Source organism: Scleropages formosus, chromosome 22 (assembly GCF_900964775.1).
Source record: "Scleropages formosus chromosome 22, fSclFor1.1, whole genome shotgun sequence".
In the NCBI taxonomy this organism is placed as follows: Eukaryota; Metazoa; Chordata; class Actinopteri; order Osteoglossiformes; family Osteoglossidae; genus Scleropages; species Scleropages formosus.
In genome coordinates, this window is record NC_041827.1 from 23,625,999 (window position 1) to 23,651,394 (window position 25,396).

A 25,396-nucleotide genomic window follows, 5' to 3' on the forward strand; every position below is an offset into this window, starting at 1 on the left:
ACTATAACATGAAGCTTTCCACTGCATGTTCTTTTAAGTCTCTTTGCCAAAAGTGGGATCTCTTTGGAAAGGACAAGTACTCTGTTTTAATGTGAGTGTCAGTGAGGTAAGAGTGCGATGAGCAATTTTTACAAAAATTCTGCTTAAAATCAGAGTTTTGCTGATGAGTGCAAAGACGTGGTGCTCGATACACAAAATCCACAGCTCCTGGACAAAACCATCACTTTTCACACCACATCTATATTTCTGTGCTGAAACACAACTGTGTTTAAGTTCTTTCTTCAGTAGCTAGAGGTAAAGGTGTAAACACTAAAGTAAAACCCAGGAGTAGGCGATGAGCGACTTTGCCGCAGTGTTTTTTGGAAAAAGAAAAAGAGAAAAGAGTCTATTGCTTTGATTACCGTATTAGTGGGGCAGAATGAAGAAGGCGCATCGTAAAAAAAGGAGCAAAAGTAAAGTTTGCCAACGCAGCGGCAGATTCCCACTCAGCTGCGAGAAACACGTTCTCCTCGTCTGCACACATTCCAGCAGGCAGGATTTGGACTCATTTTTTCATCCAAATAAAATCTTGCAGCCTCCTCGAGTTGTCAACACACACTCTGTTTTTAATCACACTAACCTGATCGGTATGTAAAAGACTTGGAAGGATTACCTTCAGTCCTCGGGCCAGAATATTTGCCAGCGTTTTACACCTGACGATGAAAGAGGCCGACGAGCCGATAGCTGGCGCTGCCTCCGGGATCTTTCTTATTCTCAAAATCAGGGATGTTAAAGCTTCTTTGCTTCCAGTGGATAACTCTTCCAATTTTAGTGCTTCCGCACATGATTCTCTCCACGGGGGTTGGTGTACTTTATAAAATGTGCCGAAGCGTACGCTGGGACATGTTGTTATGCTGTTGAAAAGTCAATGAGGGTCAACAGGTGGTTTCATGCTCGCTGTATTGACATGTTTTGCATCAGGTGCAAATAAATTATTTATAACTGTGCAATACAATCGTTACGCAAGGCTTCGGTGAGTATTGCACATATACACCAGCGGTGTCGGTCCTACACCAGGCTTCGCCCTTTCCTGCAAGAAGCAACAATACATTGGAAACTTTGATAAAAGTGATATCAGTATTTTTCTGCACCTGCTGTCTAACAACACAAAATTACTGTCAGATCATATCTCAGTCATGCCTATTTGACTGACTTCATATATAATTGATGAGTACACCTTTAGAATACCACTGATACATACCGTAGTGGGAGTCAGTAATATATATGCCTATTGTTGGGTTGGGAGCTGGTGGAGGATGGTTGCTGCCGCTCAGTCCCAGCCCACACCCCCACACACCTATGTAGACCCCGTTCCTCGGAGAGGGGAAGTCTGTGACGACAAAAAGTCCTCCAGGATTCATTCTGCCAGCAAAACCGGTTTCTGCAAAATAATCTCTTCTTTATAACCAGTTTCTGCGATGCTTTTATTTATCTTTCCCCACTTGCTGGCTGAATATTCTATAAATAAAAACCCATCCATCTGATTTAAGCAGGTGAGCTTAATGTGAAAAGGTCCTCCAACTGCAATTCATACCAGGCTTTCAGTCCCCAAATCCAGGTGTGCAAAGCTTCTCACGTCGCTGCCAAAGGTGCTTCAACTAAGTACTAAGTCAATGGTCTGAAAACTGATGTCAATATATTATTTCAGTTTTTTATTTTTAATAATTGTGCAAAAATTTCTAAAACCCTGTTTTCACTCTGTGATTATGGTGTATTGGGTGTAGAGTGACGAGGGGAAAAAAATGACTTTAAATGATTTCAGCATTGGGGGGCGTGGTGGCGCAGCGGGGTTGGACCGGGTCCTCCTCTCCGGTGTTCGAGTCCCGCTTGGGGTGCCTTGCGACGGACTGGTGTCCCATCCTGGGTGTGTCCCCTCCCCTCCAGCCTTCTGCCCTGTGTTGCTGGGTTAGGCTCTGGTTTGCCGTGATCCTGCCTGGGTCAAGCAGTTTCAATCAGTGCATGTGATTTTAGCATAGGGCTGCAACATAAAAAGATGTGAAAGCGCACGGGTCTGAATACTTTCCAAATGCACCGTACGTATTTCCCATCTCCCAAGCAGAAGGTCTGTTGAAGGCCCATGTCTGTGGTGGTGCTGCTGCCAGTACAATGCCTCTGTGCCACCCATGGAGAAGCGAGAAAGTTCTTCCAACCTCCTTTGTGAAGTTCTGCTCCATCCCTTCCCACTCATTCCTGCACAGACTGAACTGTTTTGAACTGCTGTTCACACTGAGCCCTTGTCAACTTCAACCTTGCATGTTTCATGTACATTTATTCCTTTAGCAGACACCTAACAACTCGGACAAAACGGAAGTGTGTTTCACCAACAGGCGGCGAGATACAGGTACAGACACACAATTCTCAGTACAGTACAGTCACTCAGCAGAGCAGCACGGTTTCAACAGCGTACATTACATGGGTAACTATTCGGTATACAATGTATATCATGTATTCTTCTTCATTCTGGAATTGGCTGTGGATCAGCACCAAGCGTGAAACACAATATAACAATATCGAGATGGTGAAGGGCAAAACAACAACAACAACATACAGAACAGTCGCCATCTGTTTCTGTGGTCCCCCCCACTTCTTAGGGACAGAGGGAACTCATTACATCATGTTGCAGCCAAAATCAGCTTCAGGCTTTTGATTTTGGACCTCTTGTTAGTGGGAGCAGCAGGCGGCCAGAGGTAGAGGAGTGCAGCAGTCTGCTTGGAGTGTAGCAACTGATCAGATCCTGTAGATACTGGAGAGCAGATCCACTGTAACCAGAGAGTTGACACTGGCAGCTACAGGAACCCAGTGCAGACAGATGAGATGAGATGAGATGAGATGAGATGAGATGAGATACATGGTGTCTTCATCATTGCATAACTTACAACTCCATCAAGCATCACACTATAAACTTCTCTGTGACTCTCCTGGTACCTTCCTGGATGGATGTGTCCAGGTGACAAGGGGACACTTTGTCCACCTGGAACACACCAAAGAGGTTCTTCACCAAGACACAATGGAAGAGAGAAGATATGGGGAAAGCGACTGGATAAATGGGAAAGCAAGGAAATGATGATTGTTTAATCTGATAAGCGGCTTTAAAATTATCAGTAAAAATGCCATTTTGGGTTTGTCTCTGTGTGTCTCCATCGTGTGTGCGTGCAATGGGTTGCCCATACTGGCCAAAGGATCACAAATCATAGAGAAGAGGTTTGCCTGCCTCTGCAGCAGCAATAGTCATTAAATATTCATAACTGTTTCTCCAGTCTAAATGCTTTAGCATGCTCCCCGATAATGAAACAAACACACACAAACACACACTCACACACATTCATTCCAGTTGTTTTGCTCACATCCAACGCTTCTTTCACTATGGGTGGGGGGGTGGCACCTTTGCACCGCACTGCAGTACTATACAGCTTGTTTCTGGAGGTATAGCCTACTTTTTGCTGCACACCCATCCAGTGTGTGAACACGGATTTCTGTCTTAGTGCAACGCGACATGCATGTTCTCTTTTGAAGAATTCAAAGCTGCAGCATGAGAGAAGATACACTGAGCTAACATTCCCATTCAATGTGTTTCTTAATATGGTAAAATAAACACACTGACCAGGGACAGGAAAAAAAAATGGCATAAATATCTCATGCTTGTTAAATTTCTGTTTTCTGAATATTCCCAACATTGCACCAGGTTATTAGTGATTACTGGCAATATGTTTTCTGGAATATTCTGATATTTCAGACTGGTATATTCACACACACACACACACACACACTGTCTGAAGCCGCTTATCCCAAGTGGGGTTGCGGCGAGCCGGAGCCTAACCCGGCAGCACAGGGAGGGGACACACCCAGGACGGGACGCCTATCTGTCACAAGGCATCCTAAACGGCACTTGAACCCCAGACCTGCCAGAGAGCAGGACCAGGCCAATCCTGCTGCGCCACCGCACCCTCTTACAATGATCAAATACACACACACACACACACTTTCAGAACCGCTTGTCCCATACGGGGTCACGGGGAACCGGAGCCAACCCGACAACACAGGGTGTAAGGCCGGAGGGGGAGGGGACACACCCAGGGCGGGACGCCAGTCCACCACAAGGCACCCCAAGCGGGACTCGAACCCCAGACCCACCGGAGAGCAGGACTGTGGTCCAACCCACTGCGCCACCGCACCCCCTCTCAATGATCAAATAATTAATAGTAATTAATAAATAGATTTTAAATAATTGTGAAAATTATGGTGAACAATATGGGTTAAATCACGATTGACGTTATTTTCCACATTTATAGGCAGCTTAGAGATGATGACAACTCAGAGCACTACTTTTGTTGTGTTAATATTTTGTGATCTTCGGGACCATTGTGATGTCACACAGTTCCATTATAGTAAGTTCAAGAAAAAGGTGGCTCAGTAGCACCATCTCAGTAGCCTCCTATTCACATTGGTGGGCAGGCAGTAAAGTATAGAACATCTCTCACGGAACATGTATATTCATGAGACGGAGAAATGTATCGTGTTCTGCTCCAAGGTTCAGAAGAGCAACGCTGGTGCACCTGGCTTTGCAAACAATGACTAGTTGATATTATTCATTACACGTGCATTTCATTTTTTCTATGTGAAAACAAAATGTAATTTATCATTTAAATGTGCTCCCAATGCATTTTAAAGCCCTAAATGGTGCCGGCAAAGGAACATTCATTGTAAGAAAACAATTTTTCTTTGTAATCAGGATCCATGAATCAGTGGCATTTAATTGGATTCCAAATGCACATCTTGCACCACAAGTGGTCTGTATTTTTCCTGAGCTACGCCTGTAACGCATGAACATTTTGGCTCGATGTATAAGAAGGCGTAAGAACAATACTGAACTTTGCGTCTCGTCGTCACTTGAAACGAATGATGCCTCATCGGCTGCTGAAGGCTAAGGGCAAATCGCTCCGATCGGTAACTCTGCACACACACACACACAGGCCGTTCAGGTCTCAGGAAATGTCCTCATAAGGATCTCCTTGTGCCCACGTGCGTTCCTGTACCTTATGGAACATCCGTACAGCATCTACTGCAACATCAGAAGGCACTTGTGTACCGGTGTCGTGTGTAATTTAGTTGGACACGTGGGCCCAAAGGGGCTTCTCCTTGAGTCCTGCTCCACTAACGGCGGCAGCCGCTGAGCATCTTCTTCGCTGCGCTTGGAGCTCCGGAGCAGGTTCCACAAAACTCCTTCAGAGACCTCAAGACTGGCACTGCACTGTGCTTTCCTTCTCACTGCAGCTTTCTAGTTTCCCTCAAGCAGAAAGGCTGAATTACTTGTGTATGTTTTTTATTTTTAGAGACGTGTCTGCAGGTGTAGGTTGCAGAAAGATAACGGTAATAGATAAGAGAATAATAGATATTTTGAGCACAAGGCAGAGCTTTCTTAGCTGACTGGACTCTCATTTCCCCCCTAAAAACACTGAGAGTTAAGAAAGGAATGAAACACCTTTCGAAATCAGTCACCACATGAGGCAAACAGGGCTGTGAGTTTATATTTATTGAGTAGAACATTCAGCGTTCTTGCTAATCAAGAAAACAGTCACCGCGAAGTCTAAACTGTACATAAATGTGACTTCATTTGACGAGAAACACAGAAGAGATTTTACTTTGATTACACCAAAAACAGCAATGACTTCCAAAATCATCAAGTGAGTGAATATTTCTTCCTCATCAATTAAGAAGTAATGAGAAGCAATGAAAATGAAAATGAAAAAATGGTGTCAAGTGCAGCTACAGAGATTGAAATAATAATAATAATAATAATAATAATAATAATAATAATAATGAAGTGTGGAACAGCTTGTTTGAATACATCAAAACAAGGCTGAAAAAAATATTTCTCATCTCAGAAGCCTTTTTTTCCAGACATTGCGGGCCTCAGATGTCTCATACTGATGAATAAATTGACCCCTGTGATCGGTTACAGTACAGCTACAGGTATCTACTGTTACGAGCTGCTGAGGAGCAGATGAGGGCTTTTTACACCCCAGTGATATGAATGTGCGCAAAACGACACAAACGGTCACGGTGTGGAAGAGGAGGTATTGACATACATAGATATAGTATACTAGAGTATTTGCACGTCTAATAAAGACCCTCTTTCGATGGTTTGCGTGCAAAGTCCCACATGAACCTCGAACGCAAAGTAAAGTACGGTAAACGCGGTACGATGTGTGTAAAGCTCCTTTCCAAGCCAAGGGCGTTGCGCTCTTTTTTTGCGCGGCTGTCAGTGTCTCCTCTCGCGAAATCCGCACGCGCACATGGCGGTGCGCTACCGCGCGGACACTCCGCCCCCCCCGCCAGCCCGCCCCCCACAGGAGCGCCTGTCAGATTAAGTTGAGCGGAACTCCTCTCGCGCGCTGCCATCTCCGCCGCTGCCGTTGCGCGCGGGACCGAGGGAAGCGGAACGCGCGGCGCGTGGAGCAGAAACGCTGGGATTTTACTCCAGAAAGAAGAGCTCAGTGTCAAACGCGCGCGCAAACACACACACACACACACACACACACACACACACACACAGAGTAAATCCCGCATTCCGAGCCGCTGGCGGTAAAAGCTCTGTGTTTGTGAGAAGAACAAGAAGAAGACAAGACGACAGAGCGGAGCGGAGCGCGAGTTCACCGGGGTCGGAAGCGTCTCACCGGTGAGTGTGTGTGTGTGTGTGTGTGTGTGTGTCCGTCCGTCCGCGCGCCGCATGATCCACACACCCGCGACTGTCGAAACGGGACAAAAATAGCGACACAATAATATAATATTGTAACTTACAATGTAAGTGACCCCCCCCGCATGGCTTCTCGCGACCACCTGCATAAATAAAACTTAAAAGTATCGTACGAAATATGCAGAGAGCGAAGTATTTTGTTGTTTTTACCGCCAAAACCAAGTAAATTCAGCGTCACTACGACTCGCACTGGATCATACACACACACATTTTCAGAATCGCTTTTCCAGACAGGGTCACGGGGAACCGGAGCCTAACCCGGCAACACAGGGCGTAAGGCTGGAGGGGGAGGGGACACACCCAGGACGGGACGCCAGTCCATCACAAGGCACCCCCAAGCGGGACTCGAACCCCAGACCCACTGGACCACTGAGCAGAACCCGGTCCAACCCACTGCGCCACCGCTCCCCCCGTTGGATCATTATACATTATTATTAATTCAGACACAAAAAGTTGCTCTTATTACCTACTAGTCACTAGTGCATGAACTCTGAGTCTGAGTCGTCTAGTGGTGGTGCCTGTTCCGGCGACACGGAGCAGGGAGTGAAAAACTTGCAAAACTGTTCCAGGAGCTCATGATTTTTCATCATTTCATATCCGTGTCGGTCGTGGGATTAACATGAATTTGTTGTGGCGCCTGGTGGCTTATTATAACGCAACACTTGACTTGTGGTCATGCGTGTGATGAAGGGAAGGATGGAAGGATGGATTAAGGATGGAGGGCGATGCGAAGTGTGACTCAGTGTATATATAATAATGCTGCACCAGTCAGTAACAGTAATAATGTAACAGTATTGCGAGTGCAACAGTGTAACATTGGGATAACAGTCAGTGTAAGTGAAGTGAAAAAGAGCCTCATCATCATCATGTCTCTCTGAAGCGAAAGGATCACGATCCCATGCAGTGATTTGGGGGAAGAATTATAGTGAGTATTTTCGACGATAGAGGAAGCTTCTGAATCTTCTTGCGCCGCTCATCATCATCATCATCATCATCATCATCGCTTCGTTGCCCTCTCTTCCTGAGCTCCCACACACAACACACACACACACACACGCGCGCGCGCGCATTTTGTGCAGGGAGCCGAGCAACAGTTTATCTCAAAATTGTGTTTCACACGAGCTCAGCAGTTTCGAACGACCAGACTGACATAGAAAGATCTGTGTGTCAGAGCGCTGCACACACACTGACTGTAGTGTATAAGTGTTTTTGGGCCACTGACTACTAGTGTCTCCCTTATACTTGACTGCCTTAAGGCTTAGCATTAAAAAAAAGATCTATTTATGTATCATTGTGTGAGACGCACAGAAAATACACCTTTACTGCCCCTATTATTATTATTATTATTATTATTATTATTATTATTATTATTGTTGTTGTTGTTGTTGTTGTTGTGTCATAATGACTGTTACTGCTGGTTAATGGAGCGAAAGTAAGGCATCGATCGATACGGACTCGCTTCTCCCCCCCCCCCCCCACACGAAGAAACAGGACACATCATCGCAGAGACCGACGCGGCTTTCCACACGCGCTAATTTTGTGCGTCGGTTGAAAACATGGTACATTTTACCTCTCGCGGGGTATGTAGGCTATAACTGGAGTGCGGAGGATGTCTCCGGGCTCCGTGATGATCTTTCGCTCCCTGTTGTTGAACTCAACGTGAACTTGACCGTTTCCGTGACCGTTGCCCTGGCCGTTACCATGGTCGCACTGCGGGAGTCTCGGGCGCGCGCGCGCGCGCCGCTCGCCTCTCCCCCCGACTCGTAGCCCATGAGGAGCCTGCGGTCCCTGACACTTTTCATCCCGAGCCGGTGGCCGCGCTCACGCTTGTAACCGCACGGCTGTTGGTTCGAGTCCCGATGCCGCCGCCGTCCGCTCGGAAGGAATTATTGATGCACTCAGTCGGAATCAACCGGACTCTGTAAATGGCCGTCAAATCAGTGTGAACGTAACTATAAAAGAATGCAAGTGAAGTGGCCTTGGACAGAGATGTTGGGTTAAGATTATGTAGTAATGAAAATTTTCGACATATGATATTATATATTATATATATATAATGATAACCCGTTAAACGGAAGCTCACATAGAGATTTGCCCTGTTTACCTGGCTGCTGGAAACACCACAGTCGGTGGATGAAGCCCTGCATTTGTCATTTTCTCTAAATTGTGCTTCATGGAGTGACTTTTGCTCGGCAACTGCAATTACAGAATTAAGAACTGCACTGCCAGAACCTACAGCAGTCATAAATTATCCAGTTCCTGCTTGCGGAGTCTATGCTGTGATGCATATGTTTCATGGAGAATACCAATTTAAAATTCTCCTCCAAAGAGACTGGTTGCAGGGGCTTCTCAGAAGAAGAGGGTATTTGAAGAGTCCGGATGGTGCTACAGCAAGTAACGCCGCAGTCTCACAGCGCTGCGGTGGTGTGAGAGGACGTGGGTTCGATTCCCCCTTCAGTCTGTGTGGAGTTTGCATGTTCTCCCCGTGTCTGCGTGGGGTTCCTCCGGGTGCTCTGGTTTCCTTCCACAGTCCAAAGATGTGCTGTTCGGGTTCCCCTGTAGTGTGTGAGTGACAGAGAGAGAGAGTGTGTTCCACTGATGTATGGATGAGCGACCCAGCGTAAGTCGTATACCTAGCAGTGTAAGTCACCGCGGTGAATAAGGTGTGTGGGCTCATAACACTACATAGAGTTCATTGGAAGTCACTTTGGACATTTGGACATAAGCCTCTGCTAGATAAATAACTGTAAGAACACTTCAGAGTTGAGCCCCTTTTGTGATTTACTGTAAGCAGAACAAAGCGAAGGAAATGTGCCATTGATTATTTGAATTATTTCATTCTACGATGTTTCCTGGAGAAACATCTGATGTGAGAAGCACAAGGGCAGAGGAACTCACTTCTCCTGGGCTCTCCTGATGCTTTTGACAGGTTGTTGTCAGAGCACATTTCTGAGGCTCCGTGGGTTTTAATGAGGAAACTGAAGCTGTAGAGCAAGATTGTGAAAGATGGACAAATCCCTTCCACACACAGCTGATGCTACACAGACACAGAAACATAAACGGGCTGCAGAGTTGAACCTGCACATGCAGCCCTGCTGCTACGAAGGTTTCTCATGTTTTAAGTGAAAGCAAGACGTGTATGTGCATATGTATATGTGTGTGTATATATATATATGTATGTATGTATGTATATAGAGTGTGTGTATGTGTATATATATATATATATATATATATATATATATCAGCACTTCTTTGTAAATCATTTATTCAGACCCTCAGTGTTTTGGTTGAATTTCCTTCTACCTCTCTGGACAGTATGTCATAGAGACGCTGCCTTTGTTTTTAATAAAACATGCAGAGTAAATATACTCCACCTAATGGCTTTAGAATGTGCAATTTGTTAATATTATTTAGGCTTAGTTTAGAGAACCTTAACCTGCATTCAGACATACACACAGCAGACACTAAATACTGTAGTCAGAATCTGGCAATTTGTAGATTTTACATTTGTAATACCTGTAAAAAAGAGTGGTGAGCTCTCAGTCTGTGCATCTGTTTGCTCTCAGAGGCATTAATTAAAAAACAAGATGTGATTTTTTTTTTTTTAATTTTTTTTAATTTTTGATTTTAGGAAAAAATGTGGTGTGTATTAAGGGCTCAGCATTCAGGTACATTTGGGGGATAAAAGTCCACTTATGGTAATTAAGAAGTGAGCCCTGAAGGAACAGATCATATTCCCAAAAGGTAAACACACAAATATACAAACATCCTGGTTATTTGTGGGGACGCTGAACAGAGGTGTACGGCTGTTACACAAGTGTGTGCAGAATACTTTCTGGTGAAATTCACTCAATACATAAACAGGTTTGTCCTCAGTCGACATTAAATAATGTCTGAAAGTGTTTGCCAGATCACGTACTTCTCGAGTATTTCTCTCTCACACACTCACTCATGAAATCACACTTGTAAAATTTTGTTCAACATAATGCACTCCCAGTTTTTTATGCGGCATTGCAACTTTTAATTGCTTGTCTAGTGCTCGGTAAAGCTTTTATAACTGTTTTTATTACATTTATTGCACGTCTGTGCTGTGTGTAGTCGCTATTCATTATAACTATAATGCACTTGTACATTTGCCTTTCAGTATGTGTGCCAGCCACTTCCTTTGAAAATAGCGGTTTATATGCCCTACTTTTCTGCGTGTGAAGCAGTAACAACTAGGGCCGCGCGGCCGTTTTGGCTCTTCGACAGCAGAGGAATCTGTGCACCTGTGTGTGGACCTGACCCTCCGTCTGATGATGTTAGAAAGGTGAGCATGAGTGCACTGGCTATGGAGCAGGGAGTGAAACCCCCCAGCGTACCTATCCCCGCTTGTGACCAGAAGGGTCCTCTTCAAACGCAGTCTGTCTCAGAGCGGCTTCAGTCACAAAGCCTCTGCATCGAAGAGTCTGCAAAGGGATGTGTGAGGAAGCAATGGAATTAAACAGCCGGGATATAGGTGCAGGACCGTCCAGCAGCCCCTCCTGCAGCTGCATCCGTTATCCTGCAAAGTCGGATACCCGGGGGCGTTACGGCATTCTGCACCAGGTAAATGTGCATCGGGGACCTGTCGGAGATACATAAATACCTACGCAGCATGACCACGTAACATCCGAGAGGATGTTAACGGTTGCGTCGAGGAAGTGAAATATACTGCACCAGTCCAAAGTATGAGTAAAAATGTGCATGTGTATGTGTATGGCATGAACTGGAGAGAATAATGAAAGCCACCCTCACGTGTCCTTCATCTTTGGGAACTGCTGTAGAAGGACTGGAAAGACATGGCAGCAAATTTCCTGATCAAACTTGTTAACTGAATGCCTTGTTTAACAAAAAAAAAAAAAGTTTTCCAGCAGGTGTACTCTTAACTTTTGACTGGTGCTGTATTACCCTCTCAGCTCTTATCACAGCATTGCAATTGAGCTCAGTTCAATTCAGTTCAATTATGTTCAGTTTTACCAAGTGATCTTCTCACCAAGGTGACAAAGAGCGCTGAACAAAGTTCTCGATACAACAGAGAATATCAGGAGTTAAAGTGAACTACTAGGTTAAGCCAGCTGGCAGCTGAGGAAAAGAAAACAAAAGAAACTCCCACTGCAAAGAAGGGAAGAAAAATAAACTTTGGGGGGTTCATCTCTCCTGTGCAACGTAATGTGGTGTCAGGGAACCTGTGTAGATATGTTTAGGTCCGTGGAAAATAAGGTAGGAATCCAAGCCCTTTGTTGTAGATCCCATTGGTCTTTACAAGCTCTTTTCATTAATGAGAGCAGGTAACATTTAGAGAAAATCTGACCGTCATCTGATGTCAGAGTTTGCTTTAGGCATCCAGTCAAGCACCAGTGTGGATACAGTTTGAAGATCTGCCGACATGTTGTCCCATTACGTCCTGTAGGGAAATCAGCCCACTTGCTTCGCTGTGCTGTAATCTGCTCTCCTGATTTCAGAGAAATTCCATTTTGTGCTCAACTTTTGATGAATTGATAGGTTCCCTGAAAAAGTATATACGCATATACTGTCTGAAACTGCTTGTCCCAAGTGGGGTTACGGCAAACTGGAGCGCAACCCAGCAACACAGGAGGGGGAGGGAACACACCCAGGATGGGACGCCAGTCCATCGCAAGGCACCCCGGGCAGAATTTGAACCCCAGACCCACCAGAGAGCGGGATCCGGCCAAGCCCACTGCGCCACTGCCCTGAAAAAGTAACCGCATTTTATTCATTTTACCGACAGTCGCTCCAAAGTGACTTACAATGTTAAGCAGCTTACAGTTATTCGCCCCTTTATGCAGCTTGACATTTTTTTACTGGACAGATGTAGGTGGGGCACCTTGCTCAAGGTACTACAGCACGTGAGGGGGCTCAAATCCACAGGCTACGAATCGAGAAGCGGTGGCTCTAACCACTTTTTCATCCCGCTGCCTAGATAGAGAAGAAGACAAAGCTGGATGGTAGTTATGCGGCTGATAATAGTTTTCTCATCTTCTCGTGTGTCATTGGCAGTGTTTGGGAATAATAACTGTCAGTTATGTGTTTTCTCATAAATTGTACACCTCGGTCTTTATAAGGAAAGAGGTGACTGGGACCATGTCATGTTAGTTCCCAGTGGAGAAGATTTGAGTGGACGGGGTGGTTGAGGACCCAGAGCTCCAGAAGTGTTGATTAATGGCTAAAGAATTGAATTAATCGGCAGAAAGTCCCAGTTGGGGCACTGCAGTCATATCCTTCACCGGCTTCAGTTATGTCGACACAGAGTTGTGCTAAAGGTTCACCTCTAATTATGCTTTTGCAATTATGTGCGGCCTCAGCCAAGGTAATGCGCTACTGCTTGCTTTGTGTTTTATTCGCAGCTGTATTGTAGTTCTTCTTATGAACGGCTTATAAATGGATTCGCTCTGCTCCGTCTTCCAATCTCGAGTGTGACACCGTGTCTGCTGGATTCTGCTAATAACCCTGCTGCTTAGAGGTACAGGCTGTGAAGGCCTTCAGAGCTCTTTGCTGCATTACACACTATCGCAGTAATACTACTTACAATGAGCATTTTAATAATGATACTACAGTAGTTGGTAGCAAGTCCATTAAAATATTTGCGGAAGAGTCCGTTCAAGTGTTGCCGCACTTCGCGTCGTTCGTAAGAAAATGAGCTTTGTTCATCCTCCGGTTGTTCCGCAACAGGGCAGCAGGTGGTGCGGCAGTTAGAGCCGCTACCTTTGGACTCGGAGGTGACGGGTTTGAGTTCCATCTCCTGCCGTACACCCGATGCCTCGGTCATGGTGCTTACCCTGAAGTGCTGCTCTCTCATGTCTTTCTGTCTGTCTGTCTGTCCCAGTGAGGTTCGCGTATTTTTACGGATGGGCTCAGCTGAGCTGTGGACTGAACGGAGGGCCGCCGGTGAACGCGTGTACCTCGCAAAGGGCTGAAACGTCCGCTCTGTGACTGACGAATGCTGACAGGGTTCTGTTGGCGCGCCGTGCACATGTGGACCCGTGGGGACTGCAGGTTGCATGCTGCTCCGCTTGCTTTTATTTTCCTTTAACCTTTTCTGAGGAGATGACAAGCGAAGTGAATAATTCCCTTTTAGCATTTAGGCCTCTCTGAGGAATTACTGATTCAGTCGGCTGGAAAGGGGACCGCCGACCGTCCTGCAAATGCTACACTATCAACTGGTGTGAAGGAAAAGTAACAACGGGGAAAACTATAAATGTTGAGAGTGACACTGCATGACAGAGCGAGATTTTACTGAATGAGTCGGAAGTTTGAGCCCTCGGCACGCTCTCACAAAAAGAATAAAATCCAAAACAATTTTTAAAAAAGGGTAAAAAGCAAAAGGAATGGGACCGATATTGAATGTATCTCCATTTCACATGAAACACACACATTTTCTGAACCGCTTGTCCCATTCGGGGTCACGGGGTCTACTCGGCAACACAGGGCGTAAGGCGGGAGCGGACACACCCGGGACGGGACGCCAGTACGCCGCAAGGCACCCCAAGCGGGACTCGAACCCCAGACCCACCGGAGAGCAGGACCCGGTCCAACCCACTGCGCCACTGTGCCCCCCTTTCACATGAAACGGTGTCCTCAAAAAATAAATAACAACATTTAAAAATCCCATCGGGGAGGATCTTTCACACACAGGTTCCTTGGGGAATAGTAAAGAACAGTTGATCCGCATCCGTCCCATCATACACATGCCCACTGTGTGTGTGTGTGCGCATGTGTGAAAACCTCTCTCAGTATGACCCTCCTTTATCACAAATTCATACATTAATTTCCAAGTAGAAAACAGCAGAAGAGTTCCTAGAAGACGATACTATATGTAATGTGTTTAATTAAACAGGTTTCGCTTTTTCTGACAATGCATTCGAGTGTTTGTGCTGTATTCTTTGAAGAATGTTCTCGAATGTTCAGGCTGGTACTGCAGGCAGCCATCGGCAACAGAATGTCAAGTTGTCTGGAAACAAACTGAGTTTTCTTGACAAGCTAAACATGCCACAGTTTTGCCGGATGATTTTACTGAGCAAACTGATGCTCGCATTCTGCAGAGGTGGCTGGGGAGCAAGAGGAGATGCTTGCTGCCCCCTAGAACCCGACAAAATTTAAATTAATTCCAGAAGCTAATAGTTTTGTTTTTTTATTTTCTTGAGTACAGTCAATTAGTGACATGCACATCACACGAGTAGCTGAATAATTGTCGTTAAAAATTGTTAAACACAACAGACCCACACACACGTTCACTGAGCTCTTATGAGATGAAGGGAGAGCTGAGTCTACGAGAGGTGAGTTTTGAGACCCTTCATAAATGTAGATTCAGCAGTTGTGAGTAACACGGGGAGCTCATTCCAGCACACTGGAACCAGAACCAAAAACCTTTGCGCTTTTCACTTGGGACCTCTTGTGCGTGGAACCGCCACGGCATCACTGTAGTATTATGGGTTGTGAACTCTCTGCTGTGTTCTCTTAGTGTGCTCAAAGTGCTCAAACAGGGAGGTGAGGAGAAGCCCAGAAGTCTCCATCGGCTCTGCGGTACGGCGGCAACAAGCTCAATTCCAGCAGTTTGTGAAAGCAAAGCTTTCAAATTATGTGCAAATGGGCAACTTTCTGAAGGAGATGTTCTTGGTCAACTGTGGTCCGCGGAAGCCTTGCGGCAAATTGTCCAGAGCACAGACGTCCAGTTAATTCCTGACTTCGTTGCAGGTTGATCAGTGACATGAAAAAAGTTCTCCTGTAATGTTTACACACCGTATTGCTCTGTCAATGACCCATGGAAGGGCTGGACCTCAGACGGACAGAGGCCCATTTTTGGATGGAATTCTGCACCTTATCTCCCGTTAAACTCCAGCCAGTTCCGAAAGAGAGACGAGTCTTGCATGGTGTCTCTCGGTACTCTGTCAGGTAACGCAGGTAAGCGTGAGCTAAAGGTGAAAGTACAGTGGTATCATCTGGTTTCTCTGACAGGTCCAGGTGTTCATTGGTGATTGAAAAGCAATTTAAAAACTTTTTCACATTTTTTAAATGCTGAAACACCATTGTTTTAATTTCAGCTACCATAATTTGTAGTGGTCGCTCCTTTGATCCAACTGATTCTGAGCTGAAGGGTTTTGTTGTGGTGGCGTGGCGTGGCGTGGCGTGGCGTGGCGTGGCGTGGCGTGGCGTGGCGTGGCGTGGCGTGGCGTGGCGTGGCGTGGCGTGGCGTGGCGTGGCGTGGCGTGGCGAGTTCAACTGGTGCCTGCTATGTGGCATGTCTGGGGTTCGAGTCCTGCTTGGGGTTCCCTGCCTCGGAGTGGTGTCCTCTCCCCCTTCAGCCTCGTGCTCCGTGTTGTCGGGTTAGGCTCCGGCTCGCTGCGACGCCCCTTGGGACAAGTAGATGTTGCGTTGGTTGGGTTTTGTTATGGAATGCGGTCACTTGTTACTGAAAAACATCAGCAAGAGTGATTCGTGTCCCAAATTTGCAGTATCGCTTTACCAGTGATATCGGCCAGATCGTAGAAATTAAAGCTACTTCATACGCCAAAGAAAGTGCTTCTGCCAGTTATTTGTAGGTCCTCACTCAATCTGCGATCCATTTAACAATCCTGTGAGACGGTCGGCTTACGCTGCTCTGCAGTGGGCGCTTGTCACACGGAAATGCCATCGACAAAGCAATATCCCTGAGCAGGTTTCCAGAGGTGTGCCGCGCTGAGCCGAGCCAAGCCGAGCTGTAGATGCCATCGCCACGGGGGCCTCTGCGGCACTCGGACTCAAAGCGCTGCACCGAGTTTCCATCTACGTCGTGCCTTCAGAGCCGCTGTAGGTGTGGCTGTTGAAGAAGGGATGGAGCTCACAGTATTTGAGGCTGGTGGGGCTCTGCTGACACAAGCAGTTATTAGACACCGGCAGCACTTGGTCCCAGCAGAGATGGACGAGAGAGAGCGAGGAGAACTAAGTACGATGGAGAGAGAAGGAAAAGACTCCTTATAAAGAAGGGACACAAGAAAAAGAGGGGCAGAAGGTGAGCACCTACTTGTTAAACCTTCCATTGGAAGAGAGGAGGAGTGAGTGTCTTCCTAGATGGAAGGGCTCTGCGGAGCACCAGCCGCCTTCAAAGAGCCGCTCCTGCTGACAGTGCCTACAAACAATAATTAAAAGGAGAACTGGAAACAAAGTCATATTTCATCGCTGGTTGGTTTGTGCTGCTAACTGTTTGGAGAAATTCGTTTTCCAGTGAGTTTTTTTGCACAAGGAGCGTTTCCTTTACTATGGTCGGCCTGGAGAACGCTAAAGCCGGTAGCAAAGAGCCTCCAGCACACTCACCACAGTAAGAACCAGAAAAAAAATGACCAAAAAAGGGCATAAAAACAATAAGAGAAAGAGCGACAGCAGTCCCGGCTGTCCCAAGATGAGGGACCATGGCTATATGGACTTGTGCTTTAAAGAAGGGGAATTATAGTTAAAAGATGCAGGTAGGTGTGTGTGTGTGTGTGTGTGTGTGTGTGTGTGCGCTGCTGTGTTTTCTAGAAGGCCCTGTCATGCGAAGGTCTGCAAGTGCTCCTCAGCGGAGCGAACAGCAGATGAGGAGACGTCCCTAGACACCAATCTTATGAGACACGTGACCATCGTTTGTCCCTCTTCTCTTCAGTACATCACTGAGTCTGTAAGTGGGCTCAGAGGTTCTGGCCAAGTACGGTCATGACTTTCCACCCATTTCAAAGATCATAAAATTCTATGCGGTTGTCATCCTGAAAAAAAGAAGGAACCTTAAAAATAATTCTCTGTTTTTGCCCTTTTCTCTTTAAACTGAGCCACAGATGTGGCTGATGTTGTACGTTTTCACTTCTTTAGTCAACTAATTATTTCTTTGGTTAGACAGATACAGTATATATTACCCCTTTCGCGTTTCTATTTGTCTTTAAAAAAAATGCACAAAATGTATTTTTCTCCTTGCCGGTGCCATATTCGAAAGCATCTCTACTTACGAGTGGACTGCAGCGTAAGCAGGACAAAAGAGTGACCTTATGTCCCGGTCGCCGTCACCGTTTCCAGTGCTTCAGACGGGCGCTTTCACCGAGGGATCTCTGAAACATCACTCCTTCTTTTCTTCATATTCCTTCATTTTAGAGAGCAAAAATGTTGCGAGTCTTCTGTAAGTGAAAGCATTTTTAGTTGTGAGAGTGTAAAACACCGCAGCTTTACTGCGTTATACGTCTGAAAGTGTTTGCCTAAATTATCGTTTTAATCTGGATTTGGGCGTAAAGCTGGTCAGGGCATGATGTCAAGTTGTGGTTTAATTGCGCTCCCTCTTCAAAATGGAGAAGCTGCTCTTCCTGCTGTAAAAAACGCACCACTTGAACAAGGAAAAAATGCAGTGTCTTTAAAGTTGCAAGAAAGGCCCTGAAGGCAGTGGAAACATTAACGTGACATGATGAGTGACGGGTGCACGCGGCAGCCCCCACTCCTGCCTTCGCTTTCTCTTACCTCCCTTTGAAAACCATGCTGATCATTTCAAAGCTGGACTCGGGATCATGGGTGAACTCCGACGGTCACTCGTGGCTCCTCTTTTGGTACCTCCCAGTCCAAGAAGCAAGCAGAGTTGATGGCCAATGTCATGTCACTTTTTTTGTTTTTAGGTGGGCACCGCAACAACAGCTTCGTACATTGATCATAATAATAGTGTTATAAAGCAATGAGGTGAAGATGTGTCCAACTGCTCAGCGATCGATGAAGGGAAACTGGAGACGAGCGAGGAAGCAGATCGGAAACACTTCAGCCACGGCTGCTTTCCGTGTCCGATCGGCCGATTACACTGCATTAGCTCTTCCTAATGGTTATAGAGTCAAACTGAGTTAATTTGCCTAATATAATTCTGTTATTTTAATCGCCACCGCAGTCTGACAGGGTCTAGTGCATTCTCTTGGAGATGAGATGGGAATATCATGGAGGGTTCTGAAACAGACCATCACCCTAATGACCGTCTCTGCCGTATTGTGTTCTGCATGCTTCCTGCAGCGTTATTTCCATTCGGGTTATGTTTCGTCCTTTAAGAAACGGTATCATCATCATCATCATCATCACAGATCCATTTATACAGGCGGCAGACTGACGTTCAGTAATGTGGCCATGACTAAAGCAGCCGAGCTTGTGCCCGTGCAGCTTCTCAGTGTGACTGCACGCAAAAGCACGTGTCCTCCTCGTTTTCCCTCACTCCATCTCACACTGTAAGCCATGTTCTGAAGGAAACGGAGCTGATGAAGGACTTTGTAACCAAGGCAACAAATAACATGGGAACACAGCGGTCAGATTACAGTAGCTGCTGTAGTGTAAAGAGAAGCTGCACACGTTGCGGTCAAAGTGCTCCCATTAGTGAGAGATCGGAAAGGTAGGAGGTCAGTTGGAGTCCTGCTCATTTGGCCATTTGGGTGGATTCTGACATTTTGTCATGAGATCATCTCTGTCTTGATTCTTCCTCACATGAATCCCTCCTCCTATTCCAGACTGTGGAATATTATTCCAGTTTGTGTTGAGAAATGTTCCTTGTGGGTACAGTCATCAAACTGTGATGTAAGCTCTGCTGCATCTGCGCAGCATCTATAGCACGTAGGTTTAGTGGAGGCCGCACGGCCAGAAGCGACTTATTTTTATTTAGCAAAGAAACAAAGGAGCATAAATATTTTGCTGCTCTAGGAAATGCAAAATCTTGCAAGAAATCTGAATTAAAAATGGAGATGAAAACAGGTGTCGTGCAGTGCTGCGGTACCCGCTCCGACCCGCTCCGACCCGCTCCGACCCGCTGCGATGCTGCAGTAGCGCAGCTGAACAGTTGAACGGGGTGATCCGTCGTTTTCTCCCAGCCACGTCTGCGCTCCGAGGCCTGACAGGAGAGACGTGTCGTCCGAGGAGCCGTGCCTGGGGGCGGACGGGGGGATTCCATCATTAACACCGACTGGTTCACACGTCACCCGTTCGTCCATTCATTCCACCACCGCCCACTGCGGTGACCTCTGTCACAAACCCCGTGAATAGTGTCGCTCGCCTGATTTCATGTGCGGGACGTGACACCGCTGTACCGTACACTGACGTAATATTTCTGACGAGCCTTAGCATCGCTGAGCCTTGAGAGGAATTGAAGGGGATATATTTAAGTACGGTTCATACCGTACGTACCGTTCCGGCGATTGACGGGAAATTGCTTTTAGGAAATAGGCCGTGTTCCACAACAGGGCGAGAACTCGACGATGGAAGTTTCCGGAGGCTTTAAAAAAAGTCACATTGTTACTCGCATGAGGTACACGTTTGTATGAAGAAATACACATGTTCCTCAACAGCAGTCCGGCGAGCCGTCAGATGAATCCTTTGTCACTCCTTAGCAGCGCCATTAAACCAGCGTGATGTACCACAGAACCTCCCCCCAATTACCCTGCTTTAAGTCCTGCATGTTTCAGATCCATCTGTGAAGTCATGAGACAACACCGAGATTCTTGGCTGCAGGATGTACAGCTACTTGAGTAACGATTGATCCGTCGCCCGGGGGCGACGTTCGTCGCACCGTTTCGCAGGGAGGAAAACTTTCCCGTGGAGCTCAGGACTTACAAGAAGTTCGTTATGCACGACCTCAGCCAACCATCGCTAAACAAACGATGCGATTAGATGCGCCTTCTGAAGGAACAAGGCCCCCGTTTGTCCTTCATTTCGATTTAGTAGAGCCAGTTCCAGCCGAGCATTTTGTAAAAGATCTTCTCCCTAATTGCTCGCTGGCCAAATTAAAGGAAATCTTTGGCAAAGTGAATTGTAATTCGTTCAGGGCTACGATGCGTTGCGGCTGCGCTCCTACCGGAGACGCTCGGTGCTGTAATGCAGCCACCGTCGCGTTGCCACCGGCCCTTTATTCCAAGCGCGCACTGCAAGTCATTTTTCAAAGTAGTTTCACGAGCGCCGCTGCGTCACAGCAACATACAGGTAGACGGTAGCCCACAAATTGTAGGTACGTCCACGAGGGGAACTTCGCACGTGGCCCATCCGGCAACTTGAATACGTGTCCTCGTGCGCTGCGTAGGAGCAGTCGGCCTGCGTTCCCCAACTTTGTTAAACACAGAAACCGGATTGTGGTTTAACAAGAAACTAGATGGGAACGAATGAAACTTTTGTTTACGGGTTTTTTGAACGACTCGGTAAAATCCCTGTTCCGATAAGCTGCGCCGCAAACAACAGGGCAGCGCGATTCAAAGAGAATGAGGCGGTGGTGTGTTTAGCAGCGTGTGGATGCCGTGCTTGTGGATGCCGCGCTCGTGGCCGCGCACATTGCACGGGGCTTCACGTGCGGGCACCTGTTGCTTGTCGTCGTCGACAGAGCCCTGTGCCCAGGACAGGTTAGGTACCGTTGCGGCAAGAGGAGTTCGGAAAGCCTAGATGGCTCGAGAGGCTTGTCCCAGAACCTTCCGGCTACCCAGGGTGTCTCTGCGTGTGAAATATGTGCTTGTGTGGCGGGCGGGCGGGGCAAGGCGAGGCGAGGAGAGGCGAGGAGAGGCGAGGCGGACTGCTGGACGGATGGTGGTGGTGGTGCTGTGATGTAGCGCCTGTGCCAGGTGTGTGAGTCAGTCAGCATGTCGAGCGCGGCAGTAGAGGCGCTTGGCTGTGCCGGCGAGCAGGTGGGCCGCCCCAGTAGGCAGGCCTCACGACCGCCATCCGCAGCGCCCCGCGCCGCCCCTCCCGGGATCCCACATAGTGCCCTGCTGGTGATCGTCACACGTCCGCTTAGTTTTTGTGGGCCGCACAGCCAGACGTGTTAATACAAGCATATGTGTGACTACATGAAGGCATCGCTCGATACAGTACACACCTCGTGTGTGTGTGCGTGTGTGTGTGCGTGTGTGCGTGCGCTCATGTCTGTGAGAGGGTTTGACACAGACCGGAACGATGCGTGTTTGTAGCCTCATTGCGTGTGTTCCTTCACTATAACTTCGATTTTCTGCACATGTGGCTCACGACACACACACCCCCCCCCGGCAGTAACCCGCTTTTCTCGAGGTTCGCCGCGCGCCCCTGTCCCCCGTGTCTTTGTGCTGCCTGGGAGAAATTTTGGAAGGTGAGTGACTGAATTTAGCCGTCTGTTCTCTCTTGGCTCGGTACCTGCCACCTGAAATCACCAGGATTTTAAAGTGTTCAAAGGCTCTCGAGGCTCCGGAGAATTTAGGGCTTAGCAAGAAGCTGGCAATGTTTTCAAAAACTGACGGCAGTCTTCTTTTTATAGCATCGGCAGCACTCTAATGATGGATCGTTCGCCGACGGGCTATTTGGACACAACGGATGTTTGAGGAAATTGCGATAGGGCCCATGTACGCAATGGGCAAAGGCGATCGGTGACGTTTTCGATAATTTTCTTTAATGAAGCCCCTTCGTCAGCTTGTCCTCGAATCATCAGTGAAATGAGAGTTTGATTCGTGCTCTCTTAGGGAGAGAGGGCTGAGAGTAAAGGGTACAGCCTCAGCGATGGACATGTTTCACATGTACGGCTGCTGATGCAACGTGACAGATTGGTGTTTGGACGTCTGTGACATTATGTTAAAAATACAAAATCAAAGAGCGAGAAGTTACACACGTTCTTGTGCCATTTGTCATTCTTTCTAGACCCCCAAGCCTGTTTCGGAGACTGTCCTTCGTAACGCACAACTGGCTTAGTGATTCCAGATGTCCTTGCTATGGGACAAAATAAATTCAGCTTATCTACAGCATATAGGAGGCATTTACTGTGAAGGTGGTAATGTGTTGTTCAGTTTTTTTTCCTCACAGTCTTTCCGATTTAGCGCGGCGTAAAGCATCATTTGTGTCTCGCTGCACAAGTTCTATTTCTGATACGTGCGTGTGGTTGAAAAAGCCCAGTCAGCAGGCGGTCGACTTCAGAGGCCGGAGACGTAAAGCAGTCGTGCATCATCACTCGTGGTGGAGGTTACTGTGGGAGGCGTCGCTCTCTTTCACTCGTTCATCCTACATTTGCACTGCCTTTCGCTCACGTGCAAATAAAGCGCTTTCTTTGGGATTTCGAACAGAGAAACAGATGAAATTGGTTCTGTCATCTAATAGTATGTGTTTACTTCCATAGTCACTGTTTTCACAGAAGGAGATGAAGGGGATAAACTGATTTAGTGAAGAAAACTAAGATGTGCAAAGCTTTAAAAAAAAAAAAAAAAAAAAAAAAAAATTGAAGCCCATCTTACCGAATTCAACAGAGTCTAGCAGGGCATCTGACCTTCTTCTGCAACATTTTTTTTTTTTTGCCAATGGAGACTTTGGTAAATATGATTATCAAGTTAAAGGAGACAACAAATATTACTGTGTCACTACGCTACTCTGTTTTCCAAGTTTTGCCCCTTCATTCCTGTCCTTAATTATCTCCTCCTTGTCTTCCTAGTCTTCCACGCCGAACTGATGCTCCCTTTGAGCCTCGGTAAAAAAAAGGGATTTATTTAGTTAGTTACAGCCTCAGAACTGTTTGTCTGGAACACCTTGTCTTCCAATTCAAGGTGATGAAAAGAGCTTCGCTGAGAATTAACAGCTTAACATCACACTGCTGCACTCGGTGCTTTATTCCTTAATTGAAGCGTTGGCTTCTGTAGACACGTGGAAATGTTTGAACAAACATTGACGATGGTTATTCATTACTCATTGAGAAACTTTCTTTGGAGGCTCTCTTCCAATTAATGCAGTGTATTTGTACAGTTTTCTTTCCATCCTAGACAGCTTTCATTTTTACTGCTATGCATCAGGGCAGGTTCTATAATTAGGCGAACCTCGGCAAACATCTACGAGTGCTGAAATTTGGGGGCACCAAATTGCGCTACTTAATCAAAAATAAACTGTAAACATCATATGACTCATTGCTGCCCTTGTCTTTGAATTTTGCAGCTTTGTTGTGGGTAATATTTTCTCCCTAACAAGCCAATAATCTACTCAGAAAATAGTTTATCTATTTTGTTCCCTTAACAAACTTCAGCCTCAGGTATAAGTTTAGTTTTCAGTTCCACGGCTTTTTGTGGGACCGAGACACAAGAGAGCGGGTTTTTAACAAAAACGGATTTATTATGAAGCAGAATAAAGTTTCTTCTCGGGCAATCCGGCAGCAAAAGCAACCTCCTCCAAAACAGCGCTTCTCAAGTCCTCAGACCAGCTGCTTTTATAGCCTATTCCCATTTGCCCTAAGCGGGGGGCAGCTGGCCGTCATTATTTAAAGGGCAGAGGCGAACCCTTGAAAGGTATCAGTCAGGCACCTCCTGCCTTGGGTTGTACTGGCTACCTGCTCACAGTTAGTTATGAGTCGTTAAAGTTTAAATGTATACTGTACATATACTTTAATATACTTTAATATATATTAATCTATTAATATGCATACATATTATCATAACATATAAATCATAAATATCATATCATAAATCTTTCATCTACAAGCTCAAATGTTATTTTTCCCTCAAAACCTGTATGTATAATATGAACTTTTTTTCATTTATATGTATGCGTACCTTTATTAATTTAGAAAAAAATGTCCAAGGTTTACCCGATTGATACTGGCCTAGAGGCCTAGTGGCGGCCCTGCTCTGCGTCATTATTTTACACACAACAGTTTTATAATAGGGGGCGCGGTGGCGCAGCAGGCTTGGCTGGGTCCCACTCTCTGGCGAGTCTGGGGTTCGAGCCCTGTTTGGGGTGCTTTGCGACGAGCTGGCGTCTCGTCCTGGGTGTGTCCCCTCCCCCTCCAGCCTTATTCCCTGTGTTGCCGGGTTAGGCTTCAGTTCGCTGTGGCCCTGCTTAGGACAAGTGGCTTCAGCCTGTGTGTGTGTCCGTGTGTGTGAGTTTTCTAATAAATGCACGCTAAGTAATAATGAAGTACTGATCATGTGCAATTATTTCATGTGTATTTTGCATTACCCTGACTGATTAGAAATGAAAGAAGAAGCAGTTGACACTGATGGCAATGTTGTACATGAATGTATATATTTATGTCTATAGAGTGGTGTGTGTGTGGGTCTGCGTGCCGCTCAGGGCTGCTATTTGCCGGTCATTTCACGGCCTGTGTGAACATTTTTAAAATATATATACAGTCATCCATTCAAGTTAAGAGAATGCATTGAGGTCCTGTACTTCGACTTACGTGACGTTCCCTAATCTTTGCGAGGGCTAAATTTAGATTCCGTGTGCCTTCCTGTAACTGAACGATGGGAGAAATTTACATTTACTCATTTAACAGATGCTTTTTTCAAGAGTGAGCTTCTATGATTATTAACTTGTATTTAGCTGACACTTTCATCTAAGGTGGCACATAGTGCTAGATATAAACACACACACACACACACACACACACACACACACACACACCTACCTACATACATTACGGGCTATTTAGAGTCACCAGCTAATCTGAAACACGTGTTTTTGGATTGTGGAAGAAAACCTATGTGAACATGGAGAGAGGCTGGGGGCATTTAAATGTATATTTATTCAGTGTATATTGCAGTTTTTCTTGTTTCTTATTTATACTTATAAGTAGTATAATATCTAAGCAATATATTTTTTAAACATGTGAATACTGTAATACAATATTAT

General features: G+C 46.2%; 1 protein-coding gene across 3 annotated transcripts in view; it reads left to right on the forward strand.

Annotated features, from left to right (window-relative positions):
* The first annotated feature begins 6,424 nt into the window (after window positions 1-6,424).
* camkvb (CaM kinase-like vesicle-associated b) overlaps window positions 6,425-25,396 on the forward strand; it is a 48,554-nt gene continuing 29,582 nt past the window's right edge. The window contains exon 1 of one of the 3 annotated variants that reach the window (XM_029247688.1): window positions 6,425-6,715. The gene's annotated coding sequence lies outside the window, so the exon portion shown is untranslated. Of the gene's footprint in view, window positions 6,716-21,610; window positions 21,888-25,396 lie in introns of those variants that run through there. The other 2 variants (XM_029247686.1, XM_029247687.1) reach the window with 2 other exon arrangements.